The 20,976-nt window shown below is 38.6% G+C and overlaps 1 protein-coding gene across 7 annotated transcripts in view; it reads right to left on the minus strand.

Annotated features, from left to right (window-relative positions):
• The window catches only part of ptprea (protein tyrosine phosphatase receptor type Ea), a 270,285-nt gene that overhangs the window by 197,350 nt on the left and 51,959 nt on the right, over positions 1-20,976 (minus strand). The window contains exon 1 of one of the 7 annotated variants that reach the window (XM_060841969.1): positions 9,735-9,794. The exons of the other annotated variants lie outside the window; for them this stretch is intronic. The gene's annotated coding sequence lies outside the window, so the exon portion shown is untranslated. Of the gene's footprint in view, positions 1-9,734; positions 9,795-20,976 lie in introns of those variants that run through there. 7 annotated transcript variants of the gene reach the window in all.

The following is a 20,976-nucleotide window of genomic DNA, read 5'->3' on the forward strand; positions in this document are numbered from 1 at the left end:
GAGTTCTCAGTCTGATTGTTATCTAGTGGCCCTCAGCTTTAATGCTGAGGCAAGAATGGAATAGGCAGGACTGTGTGAAGTTCCCTTTAATCAAGTTAATTGCTAGCATTCCCAATCAGGATCCCATGTGGATAATGGCTGCAGAAACAAAGTACTGGCAGAAACTGATCATCATCAAGCCACATCCCAACAAGGGCAGACTTTAGAGCTCCTGATAGGTTCAGTACAGAGACCAGTGGGTGTGAAAATTCATACTGCTTGCTCATGTGCTGGTGCGATCCCACACAGGGGTCAGCTTCCTGAAGCAGGATGGGAGGCAGTAGGGACAATTCTCCTGTAAATGGTGGGTAGCTAATGAATGGGATTTGAAGACCACTTCAGGCCCATCAACTAGAGGCAATTTTCTAGGACAACAGCTTGTGGTCCCTCAGATACATTTGGGACTCTTGCCAGCTGCCTGGAGGCAATCACCGGTTAGAGGTGGAGGTTTTCAAGGGTTCTTCCATACAAAAGTGGCCCCAACTACTCATTCTTTGAAAGAGGTCAAGGCAGCCATTCTTTACCTTCTCTGAAAAGGTGGCCTGCTAAGTCAGTGCTGGATGGCCTCCCATTGCCTCTGCTACCCTCAATTCCAAGCGAAGGCCAGTTATCTTAACAACACTGAAGAGTTTGCACTGAAGCCACGAACTTAGCTCCGCCAGAGAAAAATTACTGTTGAGTGACTTGTCCCTCTGCACAGCAGGGAATGTGGAGTGGTGTTCCAATCACACAAGATTATGGTGTCTGGGTTCAAGAGCTTGAGGGAAGTCTTGCCCCATTGTGTCAATGTTTTCCTAAAAAAGGATGAAGTAATGACACACTTTTGATTGTAGCCTTGAAGTGTCTTGTGAACCATGACCAACTTAATGTTTTGAAAGAACAAGAATTTTGTGCATTTAAGTTGTGTATGTGATGAACTGGTTAAAAAAAAAGTTGAAGTAAAACCAGGTTTATGTAGGCCAAAGGTCCTCCTGGGTTTATATTTACTCAATATTTAAGCCATAAGGCTTCTAAATCTTGTCATTTGAATGTTTATGGTCCACAGACATATTGCAAGCCAATAAACAACTGATACAATACAAGCTTGGAAAATGCTGTCACTGCACCAGACAGGGTCTAGACAGGGTTACCAAATACTACTCTGGGGGTGAAACAAACCTTGTTTGTTTACTTTCAATTTTGCAGTTACAGTCTGCATCATAAATATGGGCTATATCTTCAAAACACTGTGGCAGTCCTGAAAATGCATAAGTAGCAATTCTTTTAATCAGCTGTGACAGCAATTAAGTAGTGGTAATAGTAGGCTAGTGCATCACCAGAGAAACTAATCCTACCTCTCTCCACACAGATGGGTCATGTATGTTGCAACAGTAAATTACTCATGACCTCATTTCGTGTAGAATTTGACTCAGGAGATGTCATTATCTGCACAGTCCATTATCAGTTTTTGATTTTTTAAAAAATTCTGTTTGTTCCTCTCTAAAACAGTTTACTACCTTAGCTCTTCAAAATTATATTTCCTAATCAATCGGTCTATGGATGTTATCACACATGTCTGGAGTAAGTGGGACTTGAACCTGAACCTCCTGGATGTCTGTAGTTAGTCATTTTAGACCACACATTTAAAAAAAATGAAACACAGCCATTAATTTCAATTTTAAAAAGAGAATTAGAGTGCATATTTCAGTCGAATAAACCTAAGAACATTTAAAATAGACATTGTCCATCCAATCTTTGGAGAATGCAGATCAAAAGGACACAATATGGATCCCTAATTTTAGATCATCATGTAACAAAGAGCCAGTGTACCTCTAACTTTATAAGAGCCACTCTTTCAATTGACCTGATTTTAACAGCTCTCATGCATCTTTTTGAGCACAGTTTTAATAACCACCAGCCTATTGGCTCAGTGGTTAGCACTGCTGCCTCACAGCACCAGGGACCTAGGTTTGATTCCAGCCTTGGGTGACTGTGTGGAGTTTGCACATTCTCCCAGTGTCTGTATGGGTTTTCTCTGGATGTTCCGGGTTCCTTTCACAATCCAAAGATGTGCAGGTCAGGTGAACTGGCTGTGCTAAATTGCCCATAGTGTTGTTAGGCGCATTTGTCAGAGGGAAATGGGTCTGGGTGGGTTACTCCTTGGAGGGTCAGTGTGGACTTGTTGGGCTGAAGGGCCTATTTTCACACTGAGGGAATCTAATCTAACTGGATAGTACCCATCTAGCTAAAAATTCATCTGCATTCAAACTTGAAAAGCCACAAATAAATGTGAAACAATATGCAAAGTAAAACACATGTCAATAATGATCCAATCAAAGAAGCTCAAACCAACAACCAAACTAGCTCAAGACCCGGGTTGTTATTGAAAATGGGAGAAAGGGTCAAAAATCAAAGTGGGTCTTAGACTGGAAGAGTCCACAAATGATTCTCAATGCTTTTCCCTCCCCTGCAGCATCCTCGTTGGTTCGGTGGGAGCATAGGATTTTAACAGCCATCATAAAAGTACAAATCTTCCATAAATCTCCATGGATATTGAAGATGCCAAGACAGAAATCTGCTAAAAAAAAAGTTTGGTTCATGTCTCTTCTTGGAAGTCAGGTATCAATGATCTCAGAAATGAAAATCAACAGTGGGCTAGATCAGATAGTCTGAGGTATTGTTGGCCCATTTCTTTTATTATCTGATGACCTACAGTTCGCAATCCCAGAGATTCACAGTAAATATAGCAGCCATGGTGCACATCAAAGCATGATAGACCCTTTCAACATGGTTTGGCTTCCACAGGACCTGACTGGTCTAGCTTGGTAGAGAAAAACCACTTAGTAATCCAATGAGAAGAGGCTCTTATTTCAAAGCCCACGTGGGTTATTGAATCATAGCACTTTAGTGAAAGGTTCAATTGGTATGATAAACATTGTTACTTAGACGATGAGGAGGCCTAGATTATAAGGCCTATATCCTTCATGACCAAGAGCTGTTATCCCAAGTCTATTTGAGCAGCACTTAACATGATTATGTCAATGAACTCATCATTAACCCTTTTAAAGTCTAAAATCTTACATCACAATCATTAGGTACCTTCAACATTTGTGAATCCAACTGGATACTGTACTGGAAACAATGCAATTAGAAATGTGCATTGGTCAAATACAGACCAGTACCTTTATTGTATACCTCCATCATAGAGATTCAATAAGATTGCTTGTCTGGAATTCTAGTTACTAACTTACTATATTTGTAGGATAAAAAAAACAATGTATTATTTCATTTAAAATCATCAATTCTCTTTCAAAGCATTGCAAAACTGAAATTAAATATCAGTGAACAGCAGCAAGAGAAAACACTGTGCTTCAAGTTCTGTTATCAACAATGCAATTAGTGTCGTCTCACCCACACCCACTCCTTAAGAGCCTGCTCATGTACACTTTCAAGTAGGAATCAGCAATTCAATGCATCCCACAACTGCCAATATGCTCTGTAGGAGTAACAAATAATCATACCTTCTGTTTTAAGTAAAGGTTAAAGTTTCTTTTATGAAAATACTTGGTATAAAGCAAAATAAAACGTCTTTAACAAAAATTAATCTGTGCAAGCTGGTTTTTGTCAATGCATCTTTTTTAACTTTTGATTGATCATCTGGCTATCTCTGAATACAGTAACACCTGTCTCTTACCAATAGCAGTATGATCCCAAATGATGGTAATATGGAACAAGTCAGATTACAAAGTGATAGACAATAAGTGTTACTTTTGCAATTTGCTTACCATTGTGGTCAGTCATAAGCATATTTACTTGTCAATGCACTCTTAACAGAAGAGCATATGTTCGTTACACAAAATAAAAAAAACAAATATCTAAAAGACAGCTTGGAAGGATGTTGTAATAGACAACACAAAGAAAGACAGAACCCATTTCCCAACAAACCCTTTAATAGAGACATTCAACTCCAGTAAATTATAATTCCTATCTGTATTTTGAAATGTGTTACTTAACTGAGAAGGTTGCAAGCAATATCTTTCAAAGAAATTCTATTAATCAAATGTGATTCTCTGAGACACATAGTCACCCAGGTTAAGTCAATAACTCTTTTCACTGAATTCTAAGGAAAGAAATTGAGGTTTTGACTATTTTCTAGTTGCTAAGCAGGCCACCTGATTACATAGATCTTTTCTTCTGAATTTCAAATTGCCCTGGCCCCTCCTTCTGTAGACCAGAATGATTCAAGTCAACAATAAAAGTAATCAGCTCATCAGGTAGCTTGTTAGTGATTTCACTACAGTCACATGATTTTTTCAGAGAGGCAGTTTTTAGCTTACTGTTCCAAATGATTTATGACCTGTAATGTATAACAGAGCAGACCTTCACAACAATGAATACCAAAAACCTTTGACCTCTAATCTAGAATCCAAGTGCCACATAATAATGTATTATGAATCTTTATCACAATAAATAACATTATAAATGCAGCAGAGTAGTGCTTAGAATAGATGCACCGTTGATTTTTTCTTTTCAAACTGGAAAGAAATTACCTTGTCCCAGTCAGGTATTTATCCTTATTAAAAATTCTTTCATGGGATGCGTGTATCATTGGCAAATCCAACATTTAGTCCCCCCCATTTGCCCTTGAGAAGTTGCCCTTCGAGAAGCTACCTTCTTAACCAACTGCAGTCCATGTGACTGAGGAACACCCACAGTGTTGTTAGGAAGGGAGTTCAAATATTTTGATCCTGCAATAGTGAAGGGACAATACTGCAGTTCAGTATCAGAATGGTGCATAACTTGGAGTCCAATTTTAAATGGCATTCCTTTGTTATGTTATTGTTAATTTTAAAAGGACACATTACTTTGGAAGAGTCAGAGGTTGCTGAATTTACATCAAACATGTAACCAATTACTGAAGTAAATGGTGAAAGTCCTGTAGAGAGACTTGGAGAGAGAGGACACTTTGATTATATGGTTTAAATGCCACAATATGCATTTGTTTTAATTCAGACAGGTCAAGAAAAGGCAAAGTCAAGAACAATATTCAACCTTAGATATTAAAGTAACAGTTTTCTTATACTTTTATACTAGAAACCGCAATGCAAGGTAATTGAAATAATAGGCTCAGACTTCATAGATGCATTAGGAAATGGCTAATCTATCTTTGTAGGCTCATGGTTATGCGTGCTCAAGTCTCTTGTTAACATTTTGAAACATGAGTGTAGTGTGATACGGTATAGCGTGCTCTAATTTTACCCACAACTATGCTACTAATGCTGTTGTGTGCAACTCTATGTCATCATTGCAAGGTTGCTTCAGCATATTAAAGCCCATACACAACAAGGACCAATGGCCATTTGATGAAATTAAAGTCATTAGAGTTGTACGATCAGCTATTTTGGCCGAGATCCAAGAGGAATTAGAGGGATTAGGACAGAAGCAACATTTTGGGAAATGCTAATGGCATATTGGGAAAATATTGAACACAACTCCAAGGCAGAGTAATTAGCTGGTAAGGATGCAAGATACTAAAGAGAAAAACTCTATAGGGAGGACATGTTTGCCAGAATCAAAAAACAGATATTGTGAATGAGTTTGGCTGTAGCCAATCCTGGAGTAAAACCCAAACTGTTTGTCATAACAAAAACAAGTTATTCTCCGAAAGCGTTAGAAAGGAAGATCAATGAGTTTGCTGGGTAGCAGTTAATCGTGTGAAATAGTGAAGTAAGTAGAAATATAGCATGCAGTGCGTGAGAGATAATTTTGGAAAATGCTGGAAATACTCAGCAGGTCAGGTAGCATCTATGGGAGGAAAAACAATGTCTACGTTTCAGGTTGACAAGAGTTAATGTTGATCTGAATTGTTATCTCTTTCTTTCCACAGATGCTGCCTGACAGGCTGAGTATCACCAACATTTTCTATATTTACTGCAGATTTATAGGATCTGTGATATTTCACTCTTGTCTTGCTGCAGAGTGAGCTTTCAGGCATGAAGTAGTAAAAAGCAAGAAAGGTCAAAATAAACTGAGAACAAAGTCCAGAATTCAAAGTCAGTTATGGTGTTCTACTATGTTCTTTGTCTTTAAAGTGTAAATTATAGGAAGGCACAGATCATGTTGAAAAAAAATGAAAAAAGGGTACAGGGAAAAAGAGAATAAGATGACTGAATAAGATGTAGACAACTCCATTTTCAAAAGGATAAGTGGGAAGCAAGAATTAAGATGGCTAATGGAAACAGAATTCAAAGCTGTACTCCAGTGAAACGGATTCATTGAAGTAGCTAAATAAAAGGAAGAATTTCCAGAAGAGCAGGATAATTGGTTATTTCTTTGACATTAATTCTTAAAAGATAAAAGGATGAATTAGGGCAAAATAACAAGTGACTACATTTAAAAACGATTGCTGTATTTTAATCTCTCAAAAAATATGATTGACATAATTATTGCTTAAATAATCAATTTGACCTTCATTAGGATTATCATAATGAACAGTGTAGAACAGTATTTGGTTATAAAATGTGTATCCCACGATAAAGTCTAGGTATGAGTTAGTGTAAACTATATCATTCAATACTGTTGCTGTGGAGTGTGAATCCTCCTAAGTATATAATGCCTGTCCTTTTCCCACATGAAACTGTAAACACATATTTCAAAGGCAAGTAATTTGAGAAAAGTTGAAAGCACAAAAGCACAAAGCCAAAACTAAGTTACTGGAACTGGTTCATCAAAAGTCTTTTGTGCAACTGTAAATATAATGCAATTATAACTTCTTTATCAGGAATGCACAGTAACTATTTAGCACAGTAACCTTTCACAGATTGTTACATTGTATCATTGATGATTATAGTTGTTGATTAATGTAGCTACAAGCATCATAATGCTACAGACTTCATTCAAAAAGATGGCAGATGCATCTTGGGACTATTTTTTATGACTTTTCTACCCTGTTAGCAAGGTCAGGTGGGATGAGCACTTTTAGCAATATAGAAATATTTATTCAATTCTTTCCCATTGACCATATTGTATTTTGAGTTGACATTTATGGCAGCAATTTGCACAAAATGCATCTCAGACAGCTTAATAAACACCATTATAGCAGCAAGACCTTGAGAGATTGTAGATATTGCCTTTGGTTAAAGGAACTGTCACTCACACCATTCAAGGCATTTGGAATTGTAAAATGCCAAGATACATTTGTCCATGTTTAAAATCCTGCTGCAAATACTTGACATTCTGGGAGAAAGCCAGGCAAGTTAGCGTGGCTTTGTTCCCATCTAACTTGGCTAGCATTGATCTGTCAAATTTTCTGGGGTCAACATAATCATGGTTATTTTGCCAGGATCCCAGCAGACTTCCCACCTTGGAGAAAGTGGTGGAAAGTTGCAACTTGTCAGCCAGCTGTCGGTAACACTGCAGGATCGCTTGAGGTGGTTCTTACAATAGATTGGTGTTTAAGAAACTTTGGCCATGAAATCTAACAACAGTCGAAAACAGGCCTGGTGTTGACTGCGCGGGATTACCTCATTCCTGCTGCTTTTGATTGAGGAGAAAAACTAGAAAAGGGAGGAGAAGGTGCTTGAAAACCTGGCAGCCAGACAGGAGGTAGGGATGGAGAAACTGAGGACTACAGATGCTGGAGATCAGAATTGAGAGTGTGTGGTGCTGGAAAAGAACAGCCAATCTGAGAGCATCTGAGGAGCAGGGGAAAAATCGACATTTTGGGCATAAGCCCTTCATCAGGAATGAGGGTTGGGGTCGGGACGATCATGAAGAAGCCCATACTATGAAGGTTGTTATGGAAAGAAGGTCCATTCTATTCTAATCCTATGGTGGCCTACGAGGAGGCAATCTCAGTTTCTTATTCTAAGTTGTGTTTAGTAAATAGAATTGGCATTTTCAGTTAGCAGGTAACTTCACCTTCTGGATGATGCCATATTCAGCATTTGTGATAAGCTGCCATGACTTTGCATAGTTTGTGGAAAATTGCCTAAGTTTGTCCTGTTCACAAAAGTCAGGACCAATCCAAACTTGCGTATTATCGACCTTTCAGTGTACATTCTATCAACAGCTCTCGGACTTATGTGGTGCAGGATAGTGTCCTTACCTTTGAGTCAGAAGGCCTGGGTTCAAGTCCCACCTAAGCGAGTTGTATCATAACATGTCTGAACAGGTGGATTAAAACTATCTCAAGCATGCTTGCTCAGCAATAACCTGCTGATTGACAAAGAGTTTGGGCTCTGCCAGGGCCATTTTTCTCTTGGCCTCATTATAACCTTGATGCAAAATGGACACAACAGCTGAATTCCAGAGGTAAAGTGAGTGTCACTTCGCCTGACATTAAAGTTGTATTAGATAGAGTGTGGCATCATGGCATCTGAGCAAAATTGCAGTCATTGGGAACCAGGGAAAAACTCTGTGTAACATAGATTTATACCTGGATTTATAGCAAAGAGGAAGATAACTATGGTCGTTGGGAGTTGATCAACTCAGCCAGGGTAATGTTCCAGACCCTACCACCTTTAATTGTCACATCAATGTCCTTTTTTCCTCCATAGGTTCAGAAGTGAGAATGTTTGCTGATGATTACATGATGTTCCGCATCATTCACAACTCTTTAGACACTGAAGTTGTCAGTGTCCAAAAGCAGCAAGACCTGGACCACATTCAGGCTTACACTGATCAGCAAATAAAATATTCCCTCCAAGTCACTTGGAATTATTCCACTGTTCCTTCAATGTCACTGGGTCAAAATCCTGGAACTCCCTCATTCACAACTGTGAGTGTCCCTGCACCCCAATGACTAGGAAATCAAGAAGACATTCTCCAGGGATGCTGGAAATTGGTTATACATGTTGGGCAAAGCCAAAGATGCCCATATCTCATGAACAAGTAATAAAATGTTTGTAGAAAAATGCATCCCACAATCAATTGAGATGTCAACAATGCCTTTTCAACATGCCTGATCCCTAGACTCAATGTCCAGAGATTTGTGTGTGTTTTCCAAACTCTATTGATACCAACTGTGAGCTGGGTCAAAGGCAGGCAGCCCTTTGATTTTAGTCTCCGTTACGTCTGCACTGATGGTGCCACCTTATGCAGGGGACCTCAAAAACATCTAATTTTTTCCTCAACCAAGGATCCCTTGCCACTGCAGTTGACAGAGCCCTTAAGTTATGCCTGACCCATTTCCTGCATTTCCGTCCTCATCCTTTGTCTTCCCTCCCACAACAATTGGTCCCATGTGCTCACTTTCCATCCCACCAGCATCTACATCCAAATGATCATTAGCTGCCATTTTTGCCACCTCCAGCATGATACCACAACCAGACACATATTCCCCTCCATCCTTTTTCAGCCTTCCGCAGGGACCATTCACTCGGGGACATCCTGGTCCATTACTCCTCTTCTCCCAGCAACTCTAGCTAGGAATATTAGTGCTGGTAAATAGGGGCTCAGTTTCTGGGACATCATAGTCATTCAATTTAAGTCATGAAACAAACAAACAGTCTCAGAAAAAGATGAAGGCAAAATCTTGGCTCCCAGAAGTGAAAAGATATTTATTGGTACTATTTCCAATCACTGTGAAGTAGACTTTCCCAAATCTTTGACCATACCTATTTCTGTTGTGATCTTGCACATACCAAAGCTGAGACTCCTCAAATTTGGCATAATCACTTGCCTTAAAACAAAAAGAATGTTTGCACATCACTCACCTAATTTATTTATTTTGACCGTTTGTTCCTTCTTCTCATCAGCAATGGTATTGATCTTCGTAATTAATCTAGTGCAGAAATGTTTCTAAAATTATATTTCTGGTTGACAGCTTGGAAAGTGACTCAGAACATATATTGGTTTATGTGGATTAGCAGCCAAACAAACCCTAAATATTGCAATCAAAAACATCGGACATCATTGGATTACTCATTCACTATCTCCTGTAAATAAAATCAATTCTGGAATAGCACAATAAGTAAACAGAAAATAGAAGACAGATTTAACTTTCCACAATTTTAACACCAAATTTATTTAACTTGGGATAAACAAGACACATGAAAGGGTTCCTTGTTTAATCCATGCTGGTGTTGACTTATTTTCTCTTTGATAAACTATTCTTTAGGGGACAAATCTGCAGAGGATTGAGAAAATGGAATCGCTCTTTTAAAAGTATTGGCACAGGCACAGTGAACTGAACGGCCTTTGTCTGCACTCTGACATTTCAATGATTCTGGACAAGTTCCTGAAAACCTCTAATCACATTATTCCTGGCCTGGCATTTGTTTTTCATCTTCCTTTCAATGAAGTGTCTTGCGGCAATGGCTACTATACAAAATGGAAGTTGACTTCAGTGGTTTATACAATGACACACATCAACCTGGTTTTGCATACTTTGTATTTTCTTTTTATAGCACAACTTCTTCATACAAAATCTTTTTGTAATAGTTTTGGTTTCTGGTATCATTCCTTTTATTTCCCTCTGTTAGTATTAGTGAACAGACTACGCAGCATCAATCGTACCACAGCAGTATCGATTGTTATGTAGTGAAAATTCATCACTTCATGTCTGAACACTCTGCAAGCACAGAAGATAGGTAAAGGTTGGCTACACTCAAAAAGCTTTACATTATTCAGGAAACACAATACCCACGATTGACACCCTATCCCCTCCCTTAACCACTGACACACAGTGCAGCAGCATACACAATCCACAACGTAAGTGTAAAAAACTACCAAAGCGCCTTAGATGGCACTTTTCAATATAAAATGCATAGGAACAAGCTACACACCAACTTATATTGCTGTTCCTTCACTATTGCTGGGTCAAACTCCTGACACTCCCTTCCTGTGGGTGCACGCACATTCCAATACAGGCAGCAGGGTAAGAAAGTAGCACACTGCTATCTTCTCAATGAAAATTACAAATGGACAATAAATGTTGGTCTAGCCAAAGATACCCACATCCCACGCATAAAAAGGTAGGCACATAGTTGAAAATCCTACTGAAGTAAAATGATAATTTACACAAAGAAATGCGTGGAATTCAATTTAGTGTCTGTTGAAGAATAAACTGGAAAAATCTGCATTTAGAGTTGGAATTAGAAGCAATATTTAAAATCCAAACAAAAAAGGATTCAGCACATTAAAATTCTCTTACACAGATATTTTTAAAATTCAGGTAAGTTGAATATAATAATATTTGATTTTTACTAAACAGCCTTGAATGGAAATAAATGGTGCAGTTTTCAAGAAGATGCAATCTATAGTTGGTGTGTGCAGTATATTCAATTCAGGAAGATTCAAGAATTAAGTCACTGGCAAAGGTGTTGGCACAAACAGACAGTGGCCAGGCTGTTAAAAACCACATTTCAGCTGTTAGACAGACAATGAGTGCCTGCTATATTACTAAAGATAGCACCAGTTCTTTATTGAATTTTGAGCTGCCTAATGTGCTTGTGAAACCATTTCACACAATATTTGTACTGCTTATGGGTTGGGTATGTAAATTTATTGATTTCTTGTCATGGCTGTACCTGCAAGGGGACCAACACTGGTATCAGAAATTGAGTATTTCATTTGTTCAGTAGTGGCATGAGCTATAGAGAATTCTTCAATACAAAATACAACATTCAAGAAATTAGGAGCTTAGTTCTTTTTGTTCATTCAATGCTTGGAGCAAATTAATATTGAAACTGTACTGTCAGGGAATGGCTTGTTGAGCAAGCAGAACTCATTTCCATGTATTCTCTCCTGACAAAAGAAAATTAATAACAAAGAATTCCTCAAACAACCTAATATTTCATCCGAATTGGTGAAAGTCGCCATATAATAATCTTTGTGCTTGCTTTTTGCGAAGGCCTTTGACCCAGAAATAGGAACAGGATTTCTAATTGGTTCAAAATGTTTGGAAAATGAATAATATTTTTAAGAATGCTTGAAAACGTTTCTTAAAAGGTCAGATTAATTCTAACTCTCTTGGATAACGTATAAAATATGACCTGGAAGCAGTACCAGCAGAAAAGAATTTAAGCTGTGTGGCCGTACTCAAAGGTGACAAAAAGCAAACCACTCACAGAAACTGGCAGAGATAGAGAGAGGACAACAAAAGAAAATGCAATAAAGCTCTCTATCAAAAGTTCAATCCTGTGTTTGGGAAACAAAATCGAAAATCCAAAAGCATTTGTGATTTGTTAGTAGACCAAAATATATTATATTGGACTTTTTCCTAAAACATCGATTTTCCGGTTCCTCAGATGCTGCCTGACCTGCTGTATTATTCCGGCATCACTCTAATCTTGACCCAAGATCTATTAAATCCTAAATATAGTGCAAGAAGCTGAGGCTTAAAGAACAAGCTCACAGTTTTTAAACAGTGGACTAGATAATATTGGTTGGTCAACTGGAAAGCTACACTATCAAGGCTGCTGTCAACACAGAAGAGATAAGATGAATAAATTCCCTACAGTATGGAAGCAGGCCCTTCGGCCCAACAAGTCCACACCAACCTCCGAAGAGCAACCCATCCAGATCCACTCCCCCAGCTTACATTTGCCCCATGACTAATGCACCTTTCACTATGGGCAAGTTGGCATGACCAATTCACCTAACCTGCACATCCTTGGATTGTGGGAGGAAACCCCACGCAGACACTGTGCAAATTCCACACAGACAGTCTCCCAAGGTGGGAATTGAACCCAGTTCCCTGGTGCTGTGAGGCAGCAGTGCTAACCACTGAGCCACTGAGCTGCCCAATTCCTAAGCATGTGCCTTAAAGTGTTAACTGTAACTGGCGATCACAGATTGAATATAGGTATTGAAGAATGAAACTCAAAAGGTGGAACTGAATGAGAGAAAACAAAGCAATCTTACCTGTAAGAGGCAAGAAGTTAGAAGAATTTGATACTGCATGTGGTGCCAAGTATTCAGGGAGTGAAAATGTTGACTGTGGTAGATACATACATTATCTTTATTGGATCAATTAAAGTGAAATTTACATTTTTATGTGAAATATATTTTTTGTTAATTCATATTTAAATACAAAGATTCAAATTTGTGTCAAAAAATAAAACTTACACAAAGTAAATTGTGATTCCTACATTAAAGGGAAAATCATTCCATAAATCTGGCCACTTTGACTTTTGGTTACAGAGACTAACACACTTTTTCTCCTTTTACCCACTGACCACAAACGAAGTATGGGCAGTGACAATTGTAATTCTGAACCACAATGATGCATTGGGGTTCAATGATATACTTCAAATAAGAATCATTTAGCAAACTGCACGGCAACTGTTCATCCAAATATACTAACTCTATCAGTCACAAATGAAGTTATTTATTAATGGAGAGCTTTCTTTCATTCAAGGGCACCATAAGTCTCTCACTTCAATCTGCTAACCCAACCATACCTTCAACATTGAAAATATTAGGGGGACGAAAACAAGATCTCATGATCAGTTAGCAAAGCTGTTTGTGCTTCACATTTAATACATTTGCCTTTCCCATTTATTTATAATTTACCAGAACCATTTAAAAAAAAGACATATTGATGCAAAAAACAGGATGGATACTTTCAAAGTTGGTGCAAGCTTTTAAAAATCAATTTCCAGCATCTACACCTTTAACAGCAACAGCACTAGCAGTATTAGATACAAAGTATTAGAGAAGGCAATGGCACGGTTGGTATCGATTTAGAAACAAAACCTAGTAACACAAACAGAAGTTCTTGGAAAGTGATTTGTTCTGCTGATCCCCACTCTGGCATAGTATTCTTTGTCATACCTTCTGTGGATGGCACAGAGTTTGTTGCCTTCTGTTTGCCATGCACCTACTTCTGAATAAACAGAAGTTTCCATTTCTCCTCAACTATTCCAATGCTTCTCTAAACAGTCAGCCTCTAGAGGTCACAGCCACTCATGACATTACCTCCCAATTGCCAGTGTCAATATCCACTATCTTCATATATTAATTGCAGGTTTTGTAGTGGATGTGTGAATACACAATTTATTACCCAGTAAGCTGGGCAACTGCAGAGAAATATTTGGGTAAATGGCTATCACCTACCTAGCGAAGGTATCATTGGCATAGCACTAAATGCACATTGATAAAATTAAATGTGATGACTGTATCACACTGGCAAGACCAATACTGACTGACCTTCCCACTGATCCCCAAACTAAGAGGCTTGCCAAGCAGCTGTCCAACTGGGAGTTCAGAATTAACCACATTGCAATGGATCTAGAGTTGTACATAGGCCAGATTTGGTAAGGATGATAGACTTCCTTCCATAAAACAAACACGGATGGGGTTTGATCATAAACAGTTATAAACAACATTTTGTTCCAGTTTTTATGAATTAATTGAGTTTAGGATCTCCAAATGGTCAAATAAGAATTTTTCTCATGTCTCTGGAACATTAGCACGAGCCTCCAGACTACTGTCTCAGCAACTGTGCTGTCTCCATCAATACAACCAACTTCACAATTGCACTTCTAAAATCCCAATCTCGTGTGCTTTTATTTTTGCGACTAGTGTATTTTACAGGACATTATCAAAAGCCTTCTTGAAATCCAAATACATCACATCCACTGGCTTTCCTGTACCTTGGAGGGTTGTGGGCTGGAAAAAATTACAGAGGGACAGGTGAGGCCATGGTTGCACTTAAAGTCAGAATGCAAGGATTTTAAAACTAAGACACTGCTTGAATATGAAAGAACGTATGCGAATGAGCAATGTGGTGACAGAGTAGTGCATCAAGTCCTCTTTTGCCTATTTTTTCTCATAACCTTAGAGGAGCAGTTGGAAAAATGCAATGTTTGCAACACAGAGGGCCACCTTGTTTTGCAAGAGGAGTTGGAAGAGCAGGAGTAAGGAGAAAGTAAGACCAGAGAAGGAAGTATCAGTACAAGAGGGTGGGGGGAGGATGGGGAGATGGTGGGGGGTTGTGTCATGCCCAACAATACTGTGTTCAAATACTGAGCAATGTTAAAATTAGTTCTTGTGTGCCAGAATCTTTCAGGGGTTAAATAGGAGTGGAAATTTTTAAATTGCTGAGCCAGATACTTGAGAGATGTTATAGGAATCTCGTTCGAGGCCTGTCTAGGAGGACTTGTTGAAAGCACAATAGCCTGTAGAGGTGGCATGTTAATGATTGCTGAAACCACCACTAAAATCAATCATATTAATTGACCAAAAGAGAAACTATGGTACATGAACTCTCTGAAGTATAATTATTAACAGTACAGATACAATGGAATATGCATGGTAGCAAAAATAGGAAAATCAACAATGAGGGGCAGAAAGTTAACTTACAGAAGACAAATAAAGTGACCTACATGTAATAATTACAGTTACAAGAGTATAGAATACAAATTGTGAAGCAATGAAATAATTTAATCTTCAGTTTGATACTAATGGGCAGCACAGTGGCTCAGTGGTTAGCACTGCTGCTTCACAGCACCAGGGACCTGGGTTTGATTCCAGCCTCGGGCAACAGTCCGTGTGGAGTTTGTATGTTCTCCCTGTGCCTGTGTGGGTTTCCTCTGGGTTCTCCAGTTTCCTTCCGGAGTCCAAAGATGTGCAGGTTAGGTGAATTGGCCAAGCTAAATTGTCCATAATGTTCAGGGATGTGTAGGTCATGTGCATTAATCAGGAGTAAATGTAGAGTAATAGGGCAGGGGAATGGCTTCGGATGGGGTACTCTTCGGAGGGTTAGTGTGGACTTGTTAGGCCGAAGGCCTGTTTCGACACTGTAGGGATTTTATGATTCTATGACTCAGATTTGTAAAATTGAGCACTTTCCAATTTCATTGTATTTCTATTAATCGCTTCATGTTCTTCCTAAAGAAATATGCTAAAGATCCCCAAAATCTCAAAACATGGTACAAAACATTTACTGATGGTGAGATGCATATATTTGTCCTCAATTATGTATTCAAATTTTATTGTAATCTCAAGATGATTCACCTTCTAGCCTCATAAACTTCAAACAAAGCTGGGTCTTTAATCAGGCACTATGTAACGACATCAACAAATTGGATTAAAACACTTCGAATGCTGCAAAATACTCAGAATTAATTAATACAAATACCTACATTACAATTTAGATGATTAAAAATTAAAAGAATGCTTGAATACTACTGTGAGACCAATGCTATAGCATAATTTAATCTAATTGAACAGAATTACGCAAGTTCCACAAATTCCATTCACTGGCACATTGTACACAGCGACTCTGTAATTGAAGAAGTGTATCGGATTCAGTTAAAATAATGTACTAAATGGCTGCACTTAATAGAGTGATGGATGAAAAGCTGCTCCTGAAACAATGCAATTATAAATTAAAAGGCTGTAAGTGGTTATTTCTATCAACTTAGGTGGGGAGGAAATTACCAACATCTACATACAGGACAATCTCGATTATCCGAACAACAGGGGCGGGGAGTATTTTGTTCAAATAATCGAATGTTCGGATAACAGCATCGGGACCTTGAGGTCTTGTTTGGATAATCCGAAATTTGGATAATTGATGTTCAGATAATTGAGATGTAGAGCTGTAAGCATGGAAACAGACCCTTCGGGCCAACTTGTACATGCCAACCAGATATCCTGAATTAATCCATTAGTTCCCTTTGCCAACATTTCCCCATATTCCTCTCAAACCTTCTTATTCATGTAAGTACCACCAGCCTCCACCACTTCCTTTGGCAGCTCTTCCATACACCATTGACCTCTGCGTGATAAAGTTGCCCCTTAGGTCCCTTTTAAATCCTTCCCTTCCTACCTTAAATCGATGTCCCACGCCATGGAAAAGACCTTGGCTATTCACCTCATCCATGCCCCAAATGGTTTTATAAACCTCTATAACATCACTCCTTAGCATCTGACGCTCTAGTACAGCTACAACATGACCGCCTAACGCTTGTACTCAATGCACTGACCAATAAAAGCAAGCATACCAAATTCTTTACTATTCTGTCCACTTGGGACTCCACTTTCCAGGAACTGTGAACCTGCATTCGAAGGTCTCTTTGTTCAGCAACACTCTGCAGGACTTTACCATTAAGTAAAATAGTAATAATGTTTAGGATAATCATTGAATTCAGAGTTTCCTCAAAAGGGCATTCACACTCCAAATTGTGTAAATTACAATTGGATATTTTTCCCCTTCTGATAAGCCATGTGATGTGTTAATAATCTAAAGACAGAATGCTATGGATGACTTGAAGTGTTCACAGGAAATGTTGTGGAGGTGTTCATAGATGTGGCAATGAAGTGTCTTGAATTGTAAAGTGAAGCAATGAAATTGGTATAGGGTCAAAACATTTCTTTTCCAGTGCAGGGTGTGCACTGTTATACACTCCTTTGGATGCCCAAGTTCAGCATTTATGAACACACCTTTTCACCACTAAATTGACCCTCACTTGCACACTTGTGAAGCCTCAAAGTGACTGGTTCCAATTAGCTGCAGGAATTTGCTGCTGCAGTCAAGTATTCAAGTTAGCAACATCACAACAGCTTTCACGGAAGGAAACAAATATCTCATCATCTTTTCAAAACCCAATTTATCCGAAATTTTATAGAATAGCTATGTTCAGATTTTTAGCAACAGAAATCACTATGAATTGTGGAGATACAAACTTCCGGTCTTGAATTTAACCAATTATGTTTGCTTGAAGGATTCATAATTCATGATGACAGGCAATTAAATATTTTGCATTACCATTTAAAACAAAAATTCAAAGTGACCTTATACTTTGATATCTGTGTCAGTATCTTCTGGTAACTATAGCCATGGTACGGATGTCCTTTTGTATTCAAAGCACATTTTATCTGTGAATAAGCAATCTGTCAGTATGGTACAAAAGATCAAACCTCCTCCACATGTTGACTTAATCCAGTTTTGGCATGTCCACTGCTGGGAATTGTTTTGTTCAGGTATTGACGACAGCCACAGAATTTTTAGTTTGTTCTGAGCAGCAAGTTGAAGTATGATTCTGCTTTTATGATCATTATTTTGATATCCAGATTTTTTTTCCCACTTACTAGTCTCGTCCTTGGAACTCTGTATCCATTTAGGAATTGCAAGATGGGCACCCAAGTGCCTAACATTATGGAAAGGCAAGGCATACAATAATTACATCTCAGAAATATGCCATCTGTTAGACTGGTGAAGGCAGAAGATGAGGCACCAGGGAGTGCATTGGAAACTGGTGTCCAGCCCTTTGCATGTTGGTAATCAGAGGCCTAACACTTGTCCCTTTCCAAACTTGGCTGTCCTGGTCTAAATCTGATCCTAATATCACTTTATAGGGAGTGTCGAAGCCAGCCAAAAAGCTAAGCCTTTTGAAAACAATATGTCAACAAAGGAAGCAGGACCAAGTTACTCTTTGGCACTCTTCCATTCCTAATTACTTAGTGACAAATGCTAGGACCAGCCTGCAGCCAACTACAACAATGCAATGGCTTGAAATGCAGGTCCTTTTGCTTGAGAACAGCCATCAGATTCAGCAGCTCCCTGCCCTTGATGAACCCAGTCTTGGATGCCTGCCTGCTAATGTGGAGGAATCAGTGTTCAGTTCACAATGCTACCTCACAATGGATTCTGACAAAGGCCACTGGACTTGAAGTGTTAACTCCATTTTTCTCTCTATACATGATGCCAGACCTGCTGAGTTTCTCCAGTATTTTCTGTTCTTGTTTGAAATTTCCAGCATTTGCGGTCTTTGCTTTTATCATAACGCTAACTGTACATGATTCATTGCAGATTACAGATCCTGACACTTCACTGAAACAGCCACCCTACAAAAGCTTCAGGCAAGTTGCAGAGGGCACTGTTGTCTAACCCAGACATGTTCTCACCTGACTTGCAACCTTCCAACAGAGATCACTAAATAGTAACTTAAGGCACCTTCCTGCTTGGAAAATCTCAACTTGCAAACCCATACTGACCATTTATTGTAATTGGCTGACCAGCGAGGAATTTTCAGGCCTGCAAAACACAATTGCACATTAATTTTCCAAGCTGAGTTCCGAGTGAAGTATTATAAGTGTGTTAATAGCATTTGTTATCATGGTAAAAAGTGCTCTGCAACCATGTCATTCAATAACAGAACTACAATGTGCACTGCACAATGTGTTTTTGAAAACCAAAAAGGGAACAGAATGAATAGAATGTCTTCATTTATATAATACTATCACAGATCAAATATTTTAAGGCATTTTTGTCATCCCACCCCTCACCCCCTCCTTTTTAGAGTATTGAGGTAATAATATGGGATAAACACTACTTTATACAACATTATCTAATGAGGTAAGCTCCCAGTTAAATGAGAATTTTGGTTGAGGGAGCAAAATTATCTGAGACATGGGAAGATAGTCTTTTTTGAAATGTAACATTTGATTTTTAATAACCACAAAAATCTCTGACTGGTATTCCTGATAGTGCACAGGACTCCACTGGTGTCTGGGATCTAGTCCTACATTCGGGATCTAATCCGGAGGTGCTATCAATTCAGCCAAAAAATTGTTAACATATTGCAGCATTTAATAATATTAAAAATGACAAAAATTACATGTAACATGAATTAACAGATAGTTGATGAATATAAGCAAATTTCAAATTATAGATTAAAGAGTGAGGCAGAAGAAGAAAACTGAAGATAACATATTTTTCTTAATATGGTTCTGCCATTCAATGAGATCAAACAGAAGAGACAAGGAAAGATGAATTGCAACAAAAATAAAATCCTTGCAGGATTAATGAGTACTCAAAAGGAGTTGCAGCAACATGACCCAATATAATCCAAGATTTGACACCCTGAATTCAACTGTTAAGCTCTGCAACATCTTCACAAAGTATGCTGCCAAGTTTTGAAAAGTAAATCAACATGGCATGGTGGCTCAGTGGTTAGCACTGCTGCCTCACAGCGCCAGGAACCTGGGTTTGATTCTGGCCTTGGGCGACGGTCCGTGTGGAGTTTGCACATTCTCTCAGTGTCTGTGTGGGTTTTCTCCAGGTGCTCCGGTTTCCTCTGACAATCCAAAGATGTGCAGGTTAGGTGAATTGGCCACGCTAAATTGCCCATAGTGTTAGCTGTGTTAGTCAGGGAGAAATGTAGGGTGGGTTACTCTTCGGAGGGTCGGTGTGGACTTGTTGGGCCGAAGGGCCTGTTCCCATACTGTACATAATCATATTCATTTTTCATAATAGATAAAAAGTCTTATTAGCATGATGTGCTGTTTCAGGGCAAATCATCCGTATTAGAAATAAACTGCAATGGTTTAAACATCTATACAATGTAACAAGTTCTGTGATTGAAAAGTCTTTCCCTGTAACAGAATCAGCCTGAAACCTTCAAAAACAGAAACATTTTCCAACTGGTTAGAGGTTGACCTGTGTCCATGCCAATGAACCCGCCTCCTTTCACACAGACATAGCTGGTACTATATTCATTTCTCCAGTGAACACAGGACAATTATAACCACAAAACAGAAACTATGTTTCCTGACATGACCTCTGTGTTCCAAGCATTGTACCCATGCTCAATGTCACAGCATTCTAGAACTTCAATAAGTAACAAAACTCTGCTTTTAAACTTGCAGAAAGCACACACGAATTTGCTCAGAAAGCAACAGCATATAGTAGTTGCACCAGAAAATATCAACTGTGAAAGGCCCTTGTGGTACAAAAATTATGGTAAATTGATTTGTAAACCAGATACTCCAACTGTATAGTTAAACCATTGGCACCTTTCAGTAAAGTCTGCATTTTAGAACTTCCTAAAAGTTACACATTTTGCTCTGTAATACAATTTTCATTCAAATAGCTGTTGCTTGCTTCTAGTCTTTAAGCTTTCTGTTACATTATTGTCACTGCCACCTTGAAAATAAACTGCCTGCTGTTTCCTCTTTGACATGTCACTCAATCACAAGCTGTGGTTTAGACTACTCACATAGAAT

Source organism: Hemiscyllium ocellatum, chromosome 22 (genome assembly GCF_020745735.1).
Source record: "Hemiscyllium ocellatum isolate sHemOce1 chromosome 22, sHemOce1.pat.X.cur, whole genome shotgun sequence".
Classification (NCBI taxonomy): Eukaryota; Metazoa; Chordata; class Chondrichthyes; order Orectolobiformes; family Hemiscylliidae; genus Hemiscyllium; species Hemiscyllium ocellatum.